This window comes from Pongo abelii, chromosome 3 (genome assembly GCF_028885655.2).
Source record: "Pongo abelii isolate AG06213 chromosome 3, NHGRI_mPonAbe1-v2.0_pri, whole genome shotgun sequence".
In the NCBI taxonomy this organism is placed as follows: domain Eukaryota; kingdom Metazoa; phylum Chordata; class Mammalia; order Primates; family Hominidae; genus Pongo; species Pongo abelii.
The window spans coordinates 33,050,151-33,063,016 of NC_071988.2; the positions used below are offsets into that span (position 1 = coordinate 33,050,151).

Below are 12,866 nucleotides of genomic sequence, written 5' to 3' on the forward strand. Positions count from 1 at the left end.
AGGTATTACAATCATGTTAATCTACTCTCCTTGCAAAGTAATCGTTACAAACATGTACAAGTGTCATAATTCTGGCCAACTGACGGTATCTTCTTAGAAAGTTTCTCTTATTCTCTAACTGTCCTTCAAAATGGATAATTTTCAAATATTTTTGTATTGCTTATCAAACGTGTGTCTTTACTCTGTCATAGATTGCAAAATTAACTTACAGTTTAAAGGAACAGGGACTGTAAAGAGATACATAAAACCTAAATAAGTATTTCTCAAAATATGTTGATTGAAACCAAGGAAAAAATATTTACATAAGGTCCAGGTGCAGACATGAACATATATATGCATGTGAAACAAGAATGGTACAAAATAATGCTTACACTTACCAGTAAGCTAGGATATTTTCTATTCTACTATACCCTATTCTACTGTATTAATTTATATTTTAATGCTGGGGAGAGCCCAGTAAATTTATTTCATTCAGCTAATAAGATTCATAATTTGAAAAACAGAGGCATTGTAGTCTTACTCAGTAACACTCAAGCAGCCAATAAAATATAGTGCTTGTGATTTTTTAGTGTTTGTGATTTTTAAACCCACTTTTTTCAGGTCAGTATCATGAAGGCATTAATTAAATACTTCATACTTTTGAATTTATTAAATTTTCCCATTAATGAACATATTGACAGAGTAACATTGCAAGTACCTTAACATAGATACCGATATGCGTTAAAGACAAAATAGCGTCAACCTTTTAGATATTTAAACATCTGGAGAAATATAATACTTTTACTGCAGTATTTTGGTGCAATAAAACTATTCTTATTTTATGCCCTTAACACTAACCTCTTGTTATAGAACAGTGTGAAAAAAAGTCTTACAACTGTCTATAATAGTTCAAATAAATTTTAACTAAATTCAATATTCATCTATTAGCTTCAAAAATCTGTAATTTTTCCATGTAATTAATAAGCAAATGTCATTAAATCATTAAAGGTTTATACATGCTCAACTTAATAGAACATCAATTTTAACCTAATAAACTACTTTAAAAATTACTGCTATTTTGATGGAAAATATGTAGAAATTTATTCATAACATATCTCCTAAGTATAGAAATACTCAGAAATTGTATAATCAAAAAAGCATTATAACTATTTAAAACCATATGGTTGCATATGAATACTCATTCAGTGGTAACACTGAATTGAGAATACAAAGTCCAAAGAACATCAAAGCTCGGATTAATTTATGAATATGATGATGTGATTCCCAGGTGTAATGTTTTTAGCATTTTCAGTTCTGTATTTAATCTAAATGAGTCTTATTTGGAATCAGAATAAGGTTTTCAGAATACTAAATATCAATTCCCATGTCCCAAGAACGCCAGTAAATTGCTTAGACAATCCAGCTAATTGAATTTAATTTGATTATGAGGCCAACTTTATATAATTATAAAAGATAAAAGAAGAAAGAAAAAAGATGAAAATAAAAAAGCTATCAAAAGTTGAGAAAAAAAATTAGTAATCTCACTCTCTTTTCTACAAAAAGTATCTCTGCATCATTGCACATTTACAGAAGCATGGGTTTCTAGGCCACGGAAAGATCATTGCACATTTCTCTATCACCTTCAAAACATGGAATCGTTAGAAGCCTGGTAGGTAAGATGAGCACAGATAACATTTTTGTAAAATGCCCTGAGAGGGGCATCAGTGAAGTGTCAAAAATGAGAAAGCCCAGAGTTTCAAGAGGTCACAGGTAGTTTGACTTCACATGAACATAATGTGCAAGAAAGGGAATTGAAACCCCTTCTATTTTCACCACCTATCTCAATAGGGCGTTTATATGGTTTCTAGAATATATCTAATCTGTATTGCTGAGCTTTTTTTTTTTTTTGGCAGAAATTATCCCTAATCCCTATACCACACTACTTAGCAAACATCCACATGGAGATTTTAAGTAGGCAGATACTACTCACAACTGGGGCTCAGACATACAAATGCAGGTTATTAAACAATAAATGGTATTTAAATTCAAAGGGTTTATTGAGATATTTTGGGTTACTAAAGATAGAAAAGAGTATATAATTAAACTTAATACTCTGCAGCACTAAAGTCAGTGAGAGGACAAGTCTTCTAACGGGATTTGGAAGGAGGTGCCAGTGAAATAAGAAAACACGTAATTCTTAAGGACCAGTTATGGAATTGAATCAAGAAGAAGACACATGATCAAATGTGTGAACTGCTGATAATTCAAGTAAGATGAGAGCTGAAAATAAATAATGGATTTGGCAAGAGGAGACCTTGCTAAGACTGGTTTCAGCAGACCAATAGGCATGAAAGTATACTTGCAGTGTGCTAAAAACAGAATTGGAAATGTAGAAGTGGAGAAAGCAGATTTAGACAGCTGCTCAGAGTGTATTGTAAGGGGGAGTAAAGATATAGGAATAAAGTTGTGGTTTAAACTTTTGGCGTAGTTTCACAGTGCTTAGTATCTATCAAAAGAGAAAAGATAAGGATGCTTATTACATGTATTTACAAGATTGACAAAATTAAGTAAATAGTAAATTACATATTTCAAAAATCTGCTTTATTTAGTTGATAGTCTGTGATGGTTTCTTCAGAGCTGTTATACACTATTATGTAAATACCTAATCACTAACATGCTGTGCATTACTTACTCTATCCTATGTGAACACTCCATTGGAGTCATTATAGATTATTGTGTAAATGCCTAATTGCAGGCATGTTAAGATAGTTATTATTTACTTGATAGTTTGTAATGGATTTTTCAAAGTAAATATTTAGTACAACTATGCATGCCTGTTAGCGTTCAGGACCTGTCTATGAAAATAATATATAATTCTGTGTATGTGTATATGCAATATGCATACCCCAAAATCAACATTATCATAAAAGATTTTATTGAGTTTTAATTAATTCATCATTTGTAAACAGAAGTCCTTTTGGAGTCACACAGACATGAGAATAAGTGTGATTCTCCTACCTACTAGGCAATTTTAGCTTTTTAATTTCACTCTCTCTATTGCCTATTTAAAATGGAAAATATCCACCATGAAAATGCTTGTTTACTTGCTCTTTTCTTGCATATGCTTTTCATTGCTAAGGCAGAATGCTTTCATTACTAAGGGTAGAAGAAACTATGAATGGGTTAGCATGTTACTATAAATCTGCTTGAGTTGCAATGAAGAGCTTTCTGGATTGGATCTCTCTGCATCATTACATCATTATTATATTTGGTATATGTCTTAAGTTATTAATCTATAATTTTTCTCTAGAGTACAACCTTCCAGACCAAGATTTGTTTCTGGATGTGTGCATTATTTAATGCAATAAGTATTTGAATGACTATAGGGTAGAAATTGAGATAGCAATATAAATTAAAATGGTCAGATTAAAACTTATTGACAAGATAAAATTTGAGAAAAGGCTCCAAATAGGTTAGCATCATAAATAATTATGAGTGGAGTTAATAAATATTATTTATTATTGATAAATAACTATTATTCCAGATGGAAAAACTCGCAGTCAGTGAGTACAAAGTCACTAAGGCAGAAATGTGCTGTATATTCGACAAAGGTCAAGGCAGCAGTGGGAATGCACTAGAATAAGCAAGTGGAAGTGTAGTAGGAGATAAGCTCAGAGAATTAAGGGTATGGAGGAGAAAGTGTACATTATTTGGTTCCTTGTTGAATATTCTGACTTTTGCTCTGAGGGAAGGGGAAAGACCAGAAAATTTAGGACAGAGGGTTACCCTGGCTTCCAAGAATCAACTTGTAGGGATAAAAGAATTGAAGTAGAACTGTCAGTTATTCAAACAATATAAGAACAATAATGATGAATTGAACAAAGGTGATAAACGATTGAGAAGGGACAGTCTAGCAAATTGGATATGCTATGAGAAAAATAAAGATAATTTAATGTTTTTGGCCTGAGCAAGGGATTGGGTGCATTTGTTATCAACTGAGACCAGAAAGGCTACTAGAAAATCAATTTGGGGTATGTGGGAAAGGAAGATCAGGAGTTCAGATTTGTACTTATTGAGTTTGAGATAACTGCTTAATGTTTAAGTAGAAATTTGTATATATGAAGCTGAAATTTAGAGAAGGGATCTGAGGTACAGACATAGTGAGTTTCAGGCGCAGAGATGGCATTTGAAGCCAGTGCGCTCCATATAATCACCAAATAAGGGAGACTATATAGAGAATAGTATTAAGGACGGAGTCTGGGAATACTTTAGCATTAAGATTTAAGAAGAATAGAAAAAATGGTATCAAGAATAATTTATGAATGACTTAGTAATGAAAACAAGAAGAATATTTTCTCCCTCAGCCTGATTAAAGAAAATATAACAAAACTGACTATCAAATTCTGCCGAGAGATTATAGTAAATGAGGACTTAATTGCAGACCATTGGATTTAGCAATGTGTAAGTGAACACCAACCTTAACATGAGAAATGAGCATGAAAACCTGATTGGTGTGAGTTAAGGAGTGAATGGGAGGAGATAAGTTGAAGACAGAAAGAACAAACAAGTCTTTTGAAGAGACTTTGTTGTTGTTGCCACTAAGAGGGTTATAGAAATTGGGTGGTAGCAAATGGAGAAACTTTAGTTTACATAAAGTTTTTTTGCATTTTTTTTTCAAAATACATAGTAATAAAAGCATGCTTGTGCAGTATAATATTTTTCTGTTGCTGTGTAACAAATTACTACAAATGTAGTGGCCTAAAGCAACAGAAATTTATTCTCTTACAGTTCTGGATGTCAGAAATATGACATAAGTCATACAGGGCTAAAAGCAAGGTGCTGACAGGGATGATTCTTTTTGAAATCTCTGAGGAAGAATAAATTTGCTTGCCTTTTTCAGCTTTTAGGGCTCTATCCTTTGCATTCTCTGACTCACAGCCCCTTCCTCTGTCTTCAAAGCCAGTAGCATTGTATCTTCAATGTCTCTCTGTGTTTAACATCACACGGCTTTCTCTCCCTCTGATCTCTTATCTTCCTCTTATAGGGAGTCCTGTGATTACATCACATCCACCTGGATAAGCCCTCATTTTAAAACCTTTAACCACATCTGCCAAGTCTATTTTTCCATATAAGGTAATATATTTACAGTTTCTAGGGATTAAGATGTGGATATGTTTAGGGAAAATTATTCAGTCTAAAATATACATTGGTAAAAATGATTCTATAGGAAGGAACATTGTTGGTAAAGGCAGAAGAGGAAAGAGTTGCTGGGGCAATGTCTAGAGTTGGCTAGAGGTTGTGGCATGTAGTACCCAAGTAAAATGTATGGCATTAAATAGGAGTGGAAATAGTTCATCTATAATAACAGGTGAGAAGGTGGATTATATAAGTGTTGATAGTGGTAGAAAAAAATGATGTGGTGGGAGAAGTGAGCATATCTTCTTAGATTAGTCAGATTTTATTGATTGCTAGTCTGCCTCTAACAATGGCTGATATGACTACGGATTATAAACTGAACTAGTTATAAGCTTTCTAATCAACACTTCCAAATAGACACATTCATTAACTTATCAAGAATAAGCTTATTGAGTATTAGATAATAAATACTAGGTAATACTTCCTTTAGGTAATGTGTTGTAACATCTAAAAGTGTTCCTTGCTACCCTTGCCTGTTTTAGTAACTCTCTTCTGGGTTCCCTCAACAACCACTCTCTAAACACATTAAATAGTGTATTTACTAATAACAGTGCAGAAGTGGTATCTGATATGGTTCAAATTTGTTTCCCAAAATTCATGCATTAAGAACTTAATCCTTAATTAAACAGTATTGAGAAGTAGCTCCTTTAAGTGGTGATTAGGTCATAAAGGCTCCACCTTCATGAATAAATTAACATGATTATCTCAGGAGTGGGTTAGTTATCCTGGGAGTGGATCCCTGATAAAACAGTGAATTTGGCCTCCTTTCTCTTTCTTTTGCCCTGTCACCTTCTGCCATGGGATGATGCAGCAAGAAGGTCTATACCAGGTACTCAAATGCTGACACCTTGATATTGGGCTTTCCAGCTTCCAGAATTGTGAATCTTTTTTCTTTTTTTGAGATGGAGTCACACTCTCTCACCCAGGCTAGAGTGCGGTGGCACAGTCTCAGTCTTCTGGGTACAAGCAATTCTCCTGCCTCAGGCTCCCTAGTAGCTGAGATTACAGGCACTTGTCACAACACCCAGCTAATTTTGGTATTTTTAGTAGAGACATCACCATGTTGTCCAGGCTGGTCTGGAACTCCTAACTTCAGGTGATCTGCCTGTCTTGGCCTCCCAAAGTGCTGGGATTACAGATGTGAGCCAGCACACTGGGCCTTCCCACCAGCCCCTCGACCCCTGCCCCTTCTTTTAAGTTACTCAGTCTGTTATAGTCTGTTACAGCAACACAATATGAACTCATAGTATCTCATTGAGTTATAGCCCCAATGAAAAGCTCGTACTTAAAATATGAACAAAAAATTTGTCTCATACATTTAGTAGTGTTTGTTCTTCTTCTTTTTTGGCATTTTTTTTCTTAAGAGCATATGAATTTCCTTTGTGGGAATTTCCTTCCTAATATTGTGTGCAGTCTTGGTGGTTTAGTAAACAAAGTAGCTCTATCCTACCATTTCAGAAGTTTAAAAGGATCTGGAAGCTATCTTGGTCAAAAAAATGTCTTCTGATTTTCCTGGTACAGAAATAGGAGGAAAAGAATGCAATCTAAACTCAGCTAACTTAACTAATTTCCCCCCCGGGACTGAATTTTTAATGGAGAGATTGAAGGGCAATTGCCATACATTTTACTTGGATAATACATGCCACCACCTCTAGCTAACTCCAGACATTGCCCCAGTAACTCTTTCCTCTTCTGCCTTTACCAGCAATGTTCCTTCCTATGGAATCATTTTTACCAAATACATTGGTAAAAATGATTGGAAGTTTGGCAAGTGAAGGCCAAACTCACCCTTTCATCAGGGATCCACTCCCAAGATAACTAACCCACTCCTGAGAAATTGAAGGGCAAGGGTAAGTTCAGCAGTAGTGCTGAACTTATACCTGGAATGGAGTCAGCCAGGCAGTATCTGTTCTGTTTTTGTTTGTTTTTGTTTTTTGTTTTTTGTTTTTGAGATGGAGTTTCACTCTTGTTGCCCAGGCTGGAGTGCAATGATTTGATCTTGGCTCACCGCAACCTCTGCCGCCTGGGTTCAAGCAATTCTCCTGCCTCATCCTCCTGAGTAGCTGGGATTACAGGAATGAGCCACCATGACCAGTTAATTTTGTATTTTTAGTAGAGACAGGGTTTCTCTATGTTGGTCCAGCTGGTCTCGAACTCCTGGCCTCAGGTTATCCGCCTGCCTCGGCCTCCCAAAGTGCTGGGATTATAGGTGTGAGCCATAGCACCTGGCCATCTGTTCTGTTTTCTAACCTGTTTGCAAGTTGGTAATCTATCCAATAAATACAATATGCTTCCCAATATATTGCCAATAAATTCTCTCTCTCTTTTTTTTTATTTTTTTGCTAAAGTTGGGCAAAGTTAATTCCTTGTTACTTGAAACCAAAAGACCCTAACTCATAGACTAATTTCAAGGGACTTATATTTCAGTCCTAGAGAAATAGGACATATAATTGGAAAATGTCTATGTGAGCATCTGTCAGTAAGTACTAGCAGTCAGTCAAAAAGGAATTTGAGCTGGACACTGAGACAAGGTAGAATTGGATTCCTTTGAGAGGAGGTGGGTGAGCACTATATGTATGGAAAGAGACACAAGGGATACAGTGGGGCTTGAGAGAGACCAATTTGAGGACCAAAGCCAAAAGACCGAATAAAGCAGAGCATTCCCTTTGAGAAGTTGCCAAGCAAATAGGATAATTTTTGTTTGAGTTTGAAAGATGACATTTGAATATCAGTAAAGAATGTGGCCAACAATAAGTCTACATTTAAATCATTGGCTCAATATAGAAACAGGCAGCAATGTAGATTTTTAGGCTTGCAATAAAATATTGAAATTAGATATAAAATATATCTAAATATGTACATCAAAGAGTGAGAGAGAGAATAAAGGAGAAAGAAAAAAGTTAGCAATTGTAATTCAAATCTCTTCACAAAGAGAAGGAAGAGTAGTGGAGAGGACATTTATAAAAAAGAGAAAAACAATATGTATTTTCATTATTTCTCTTATTTTACTGTTTTGTTAATGCTAAATATAAATAACAGTATTCATTTTGCATTGATGAAGAAAATGAAGCAGAAATGTTAACCAGCTTGCTGAAGTCAATGAAGCTGGTAAGTGGAATAGCCAATTTTTCCAAGGTCAAACTTTGATTAAGACAATTAATTAGATTCTATTGTTGGAAATTTTGAAGGGCATGAACATTCAGTCACATAACTTTGTGCTGGACCAAAGACTCAGAAATACGATTGTAATATTATATTGTGTGTTTTCTAATCCCTTTTGGCTCAAGTATTCCTTGGTGTAAAATATGGGGATAATAAAGGATAATACTGTAATATAAGACTTCTTGATAAATTAGTAAAATAATTAGGCATAAATTAAAAAGAAACAATTATGTATGTTTCAATACAAATATTCCCACAATATTATCAGACATCAAATGTCTACTTTATCCACAAGTAAGCGAAATTTCTAATTTCTTCTTGTTTAACTTAACCTGCAGCTTTTTTTACTAAAGGCATATGTGGGTTATTATTCACTGTGATGTTTAATTAATTTCAAACTCCTCTCTACTGATATTTCTTTATGGTCTCACTTGAAGGACACCACGAGATTTTGATGTTAATTAAGTCATGATTCTATTGCAGTCTTAAACTTGGATATTCCCATTCAATTAATCTTGATTTTGTTCCCTGGATGAAACATGTGTATTATTAACAAAAAAGTTGCAAGTCTAACAGGATTTTCTGTGGGAATTCTTTATATAAAAATCATGTTTATGATTAATTTCTTGTGCAATACATTGCATTTATTTCTCTTGAAATGCCCGTAATATACTTCCATTCAGTGAAATAAATAAACAGCATGCCCAGCTTAAGAAATTAAACTCTTGTTCCAAACAAAGGTTACAGATTTAATTAAATAAATTCAACACTTTAAAAAGTTGTGTATGTGATTATCAGTATTGGTGAAATGGTGTTGTAGGTTATTATTTACAGTGAAATAGATGATACTTGAAAAACTGAAATAATCTTATTAAAATGTGCTGTATTCTCCACATGATGATATAGTACTAACAGATATTTAGAAAAATAACACATACATTGATTAAAACACACACATGTACTTCTTCTAGTCCCTTTTCTTTTAAGTTCTTTGGTTAGGTGGGAAGCCTTACAGGTAACTATTTGACATCAGTTATTCCCTTCAAGCTTAGGAAGATAATCATATTAATTACTGACATGATCCTCAGTAATGGCAACATAATTTATTGAGACTAAACTTGTATGCATATATTTATATAATTGCATTAAATTTACTAATTGGCAAATCCCATTAGGTCAGGAACCATGCCCATATTGTTAATCATAATCTCTTCACATACTTAACACTGAGCTTCACGTAAATTAGATATACATAAGTATTCATTTACAAATTTTATAAAATATGTTCAGAAGCAAATAAATTGGCTTTTGTAAATTCTGGCACAGAGTTACACCTTCTGACATAAACAACTATAGCCCTTGAACAGCTGTATAAAGTAACTTCAGTCATTGAACAAAAGCAGTGTAGGACTATGATCCTCCTGAGGAAAGGAATCTCATGAAACAAACCCTACATTTGCCTGCCTCTCCAGCTGGGAATATTTTCCCAACTTTGCTGCAAGGAGCTGGCGCAAAACAGAGCAGAGTGAGGGCACTGGGCAAAACAGGCAGAGATCAGCATTCACTGCTGCTGAGGTGCTTAGAAACTGGGAGGTGTGGTATCAGAGAGAAGGATGGTAGTACAAAGAGTGGACAGTGGGAGATTGTTTTCTGCTACTCTTTGGCTAAGGGCTGAGCTGAGTGTTTGCAGGTCTTAGCAGACAGTGACTGCTATAAGACTAAGAGTGATGAAAAAAATTCCTAGATGCTGAGCTTTGCTGGAATACATTAAAATTCCAGCATAGCCACGGGGTAGAGACTGTGTTAATAGCATGGTATCCACCTTGGACACTAAAACTTTGTGCCTTCAAGAATAAGGACCACACTGTGGAAGACTCTTCTAGACCTGTCCTAACGAAGTCTAAAACCAATCCATGACAAGATCTGCATGGGAGACCCAGTTTGGAGTCTTTGTCATAATTTGAACATACTGAGTCTATTGCAGTGGAGGAAAAAAAAATAAACCTCTTCCTCTATCCTTCTAGGTTTTCCAGATATGGCTCGGCAAATTATATTGACAAAAGACAGATTAACAAGAACAAAGCAAACAGAGTGTATTCACACCTGCACTCAATGATTAGTCATTCAAAAAGGTGGTTAGAACTTGGGCTTGATATAGCATCCCAGCAAAGAATGATGAATATATAGAGAAATAACAAAGGAAAGAAAAAGGGTTTTAGGCTTTCAGGGGCAGCAAACAGTGGGAGAGTACACATATGATGGACCCATTGAGGAGAAAGGTTTCTGTAGGTTCATCTCATTGCTGACTTCATCTTCCTCAAGGCCATAAAACTGCCCTGGGGAAAAGGAATTAATAGCGGTTATAATTTCTCAGAAGTTTCTGCTTTTAATTAGATAATGGAAGCTCCAAGACTTCTTTCTGTATCTGTTGGACCTTAAATGCCTTCAGCTCAAAATAATCCTTACACCAAATTGGTTTATGGGGTAGAATATTTTGATTATCCACACTACAAATTTCTAGTATACAATTTAAAACACTACACAGGCATAAAATAATTAAATTGTTCAATAATGAGGACAAAATATCAAAATAAACAAACAAAAATTACTCTAGCATGTTCTCTGACCACAGTATAAAATAGAAATAAATATCAAATAGGCATCTGAAAAAATATTTAAAAAAAATCATGACCAGATGGGTTTATGCTATGAAAAAAAAAGTTAATTTCAATACATTTTAAATATTTATAAATTTAAGACGATGGAATGTTATTTTGTTATAACTTTCAAATTGATTTTCATGACTACTTTGAATTTGAGTAATTTTGTATATATTCATTAGCCATTTGTTTTATTTCTGATGAAAATATTTTGTTTATATTTTTGGCTCAATATTGTAGGCATTACTATAGTCTGAAAAATCATTATTTTTCCATTTTATTATGCATTTCACTTCAGTTCATGATATGGTTAAGCAGTGTGTCCCCACCCAAACTTCATCTTGAATTGTAAACCCCATACTCCCCACATGTCAAGGGAGAGACCAGGTGGACTTAATTGAATCATGGGGGTGGTTTCCCCCACACTGTTCTTGTGATAGTGAGTTGTCACAAGACCTGATGGTTTTATAAGGGGCTTTTCCCACTTTGGTCAGCACTTCTCCTTCCTGCTGCCTTGTGAAGAAGGTGTCTTGCTTCCCCTTCACCTTCTGCCATGATTGTAAGTTTCCTGAGGCCTTCCCATCCATGCTAAACTGTGAGTCAATTAGACCTCTTAATTTTATAAATTACCCAGTCTTGGGCAATTCTTTATAGCAGTATAAAAACTGACTAATACAGTCCATTTACAGCTTTTATTTTTGTTTTGATATGGTGGCTTTTGACAAACAGATGCCATCTTTTTATCATTTATTTGTGATTATCAAGATCTACTCTCTTGATTTGTACTTTCTGTATCTTATTTAATAAATTCTCCTCTGCCTGAATGCCATAAAGATATTTTCTAATACCTAAATTTTAAAGTTTTGCTTTTCACAAGGAAGTATTTATGATCAAATCATTCATCCGATTTCTACCAAATTGTAATGTCTTTTTATCCTAAACTGTATTAGTTTCCTATTGCTGCTTTAACAAATTAGCATACACTGTCTGGTTTAAAACAATACCAATTATAATCTTACAGGTATGAAATTCAGGAGTCCAAAATGGGTCTCAGTGGGCTAAGATCAATGAGTATGCAAAAGTGTAGTCCTTCAGGAGGATCTAGAGGAGAAGGTGTTTCCCTGCCTCTTCCACGTTCTGGAGGTCACCTTTGTTCTTTGCCTTGTGGCTGACTTCCAGTTAGCAGTGGTATCATTCTGGCTCCTGCTTCCATCATGACATCTCCTTCTTTGACACTTCTGCCTCCTTCTTTCACTTAGAAGGATCTTTATTATTTATTACATTGAACTCATCCAGATAATCTAGGATAATTTTCTTATCTCAAAATCTTAACCTTAATCACATCTGCAAAGTCCCTTTTGCCATGTATGGTAACATATTCACAAATTGCAGGATTAGGACATGGGCATATTTGGGGGACTAGTTTTCTGCCTACCACATGCATCAATTTCTAAAAAATATCTGAACATGTTTCTAGCTTCACTTTTTCTTCTAAGGCATTATTTTTCTATCTCTGCCAAACTAGTACCTAGATTAAATATTCTTTATTTGAAAGATATGTTTGTTAGAGCAGGTCCACACATCCTGCCTTCTCACTACTGTTTTTATCTAATTGAAACATATCTTGGCCATCTTGCTACTTTTATCATCTGTATAAAATTTAGATTGGATTTATATATCATAACCCTGGAAAAATCATGTTTGTATATTGATTGAAATTACATTGAGTTCAGAGATTCATTGGGAAAAATTTTCATCTTTATTGTGTAAACCCTTCCAACTCATGGAAATTATTCATATTTCTACTCATTTTCATCTTTTATCTCTTTTAATAAAATTGTATAATTTTTCATAGTGAGCTTTTCCATT

The 12,866-nt window shown here is 34.4% G+C and overlaps 1 long non-coding RNA gene across 1 annotated transcript in view; it reads left to right on the forward strand.

The window, feature by feature from the left end:
* The first annotated feature begins 5,893 nt into the window (after nucleotides 1-5,893).
* LOC134761348 (uncharacterized) overlaps nucleotides 5,894-12,866 on the forward strand; it is a 32,698-nt gene continuing 25,725 nt past the window's right edge. The window contains exon 1 of the long non-coding RNA XR_010139869.1: nucleotides 5,894-6,004. This is a non-coding gene — a long non-coding RNA (uncharacterized LOC134761348). The remainder of the gene's footprint in view (nucleotides 6,005-12,866) is intronic.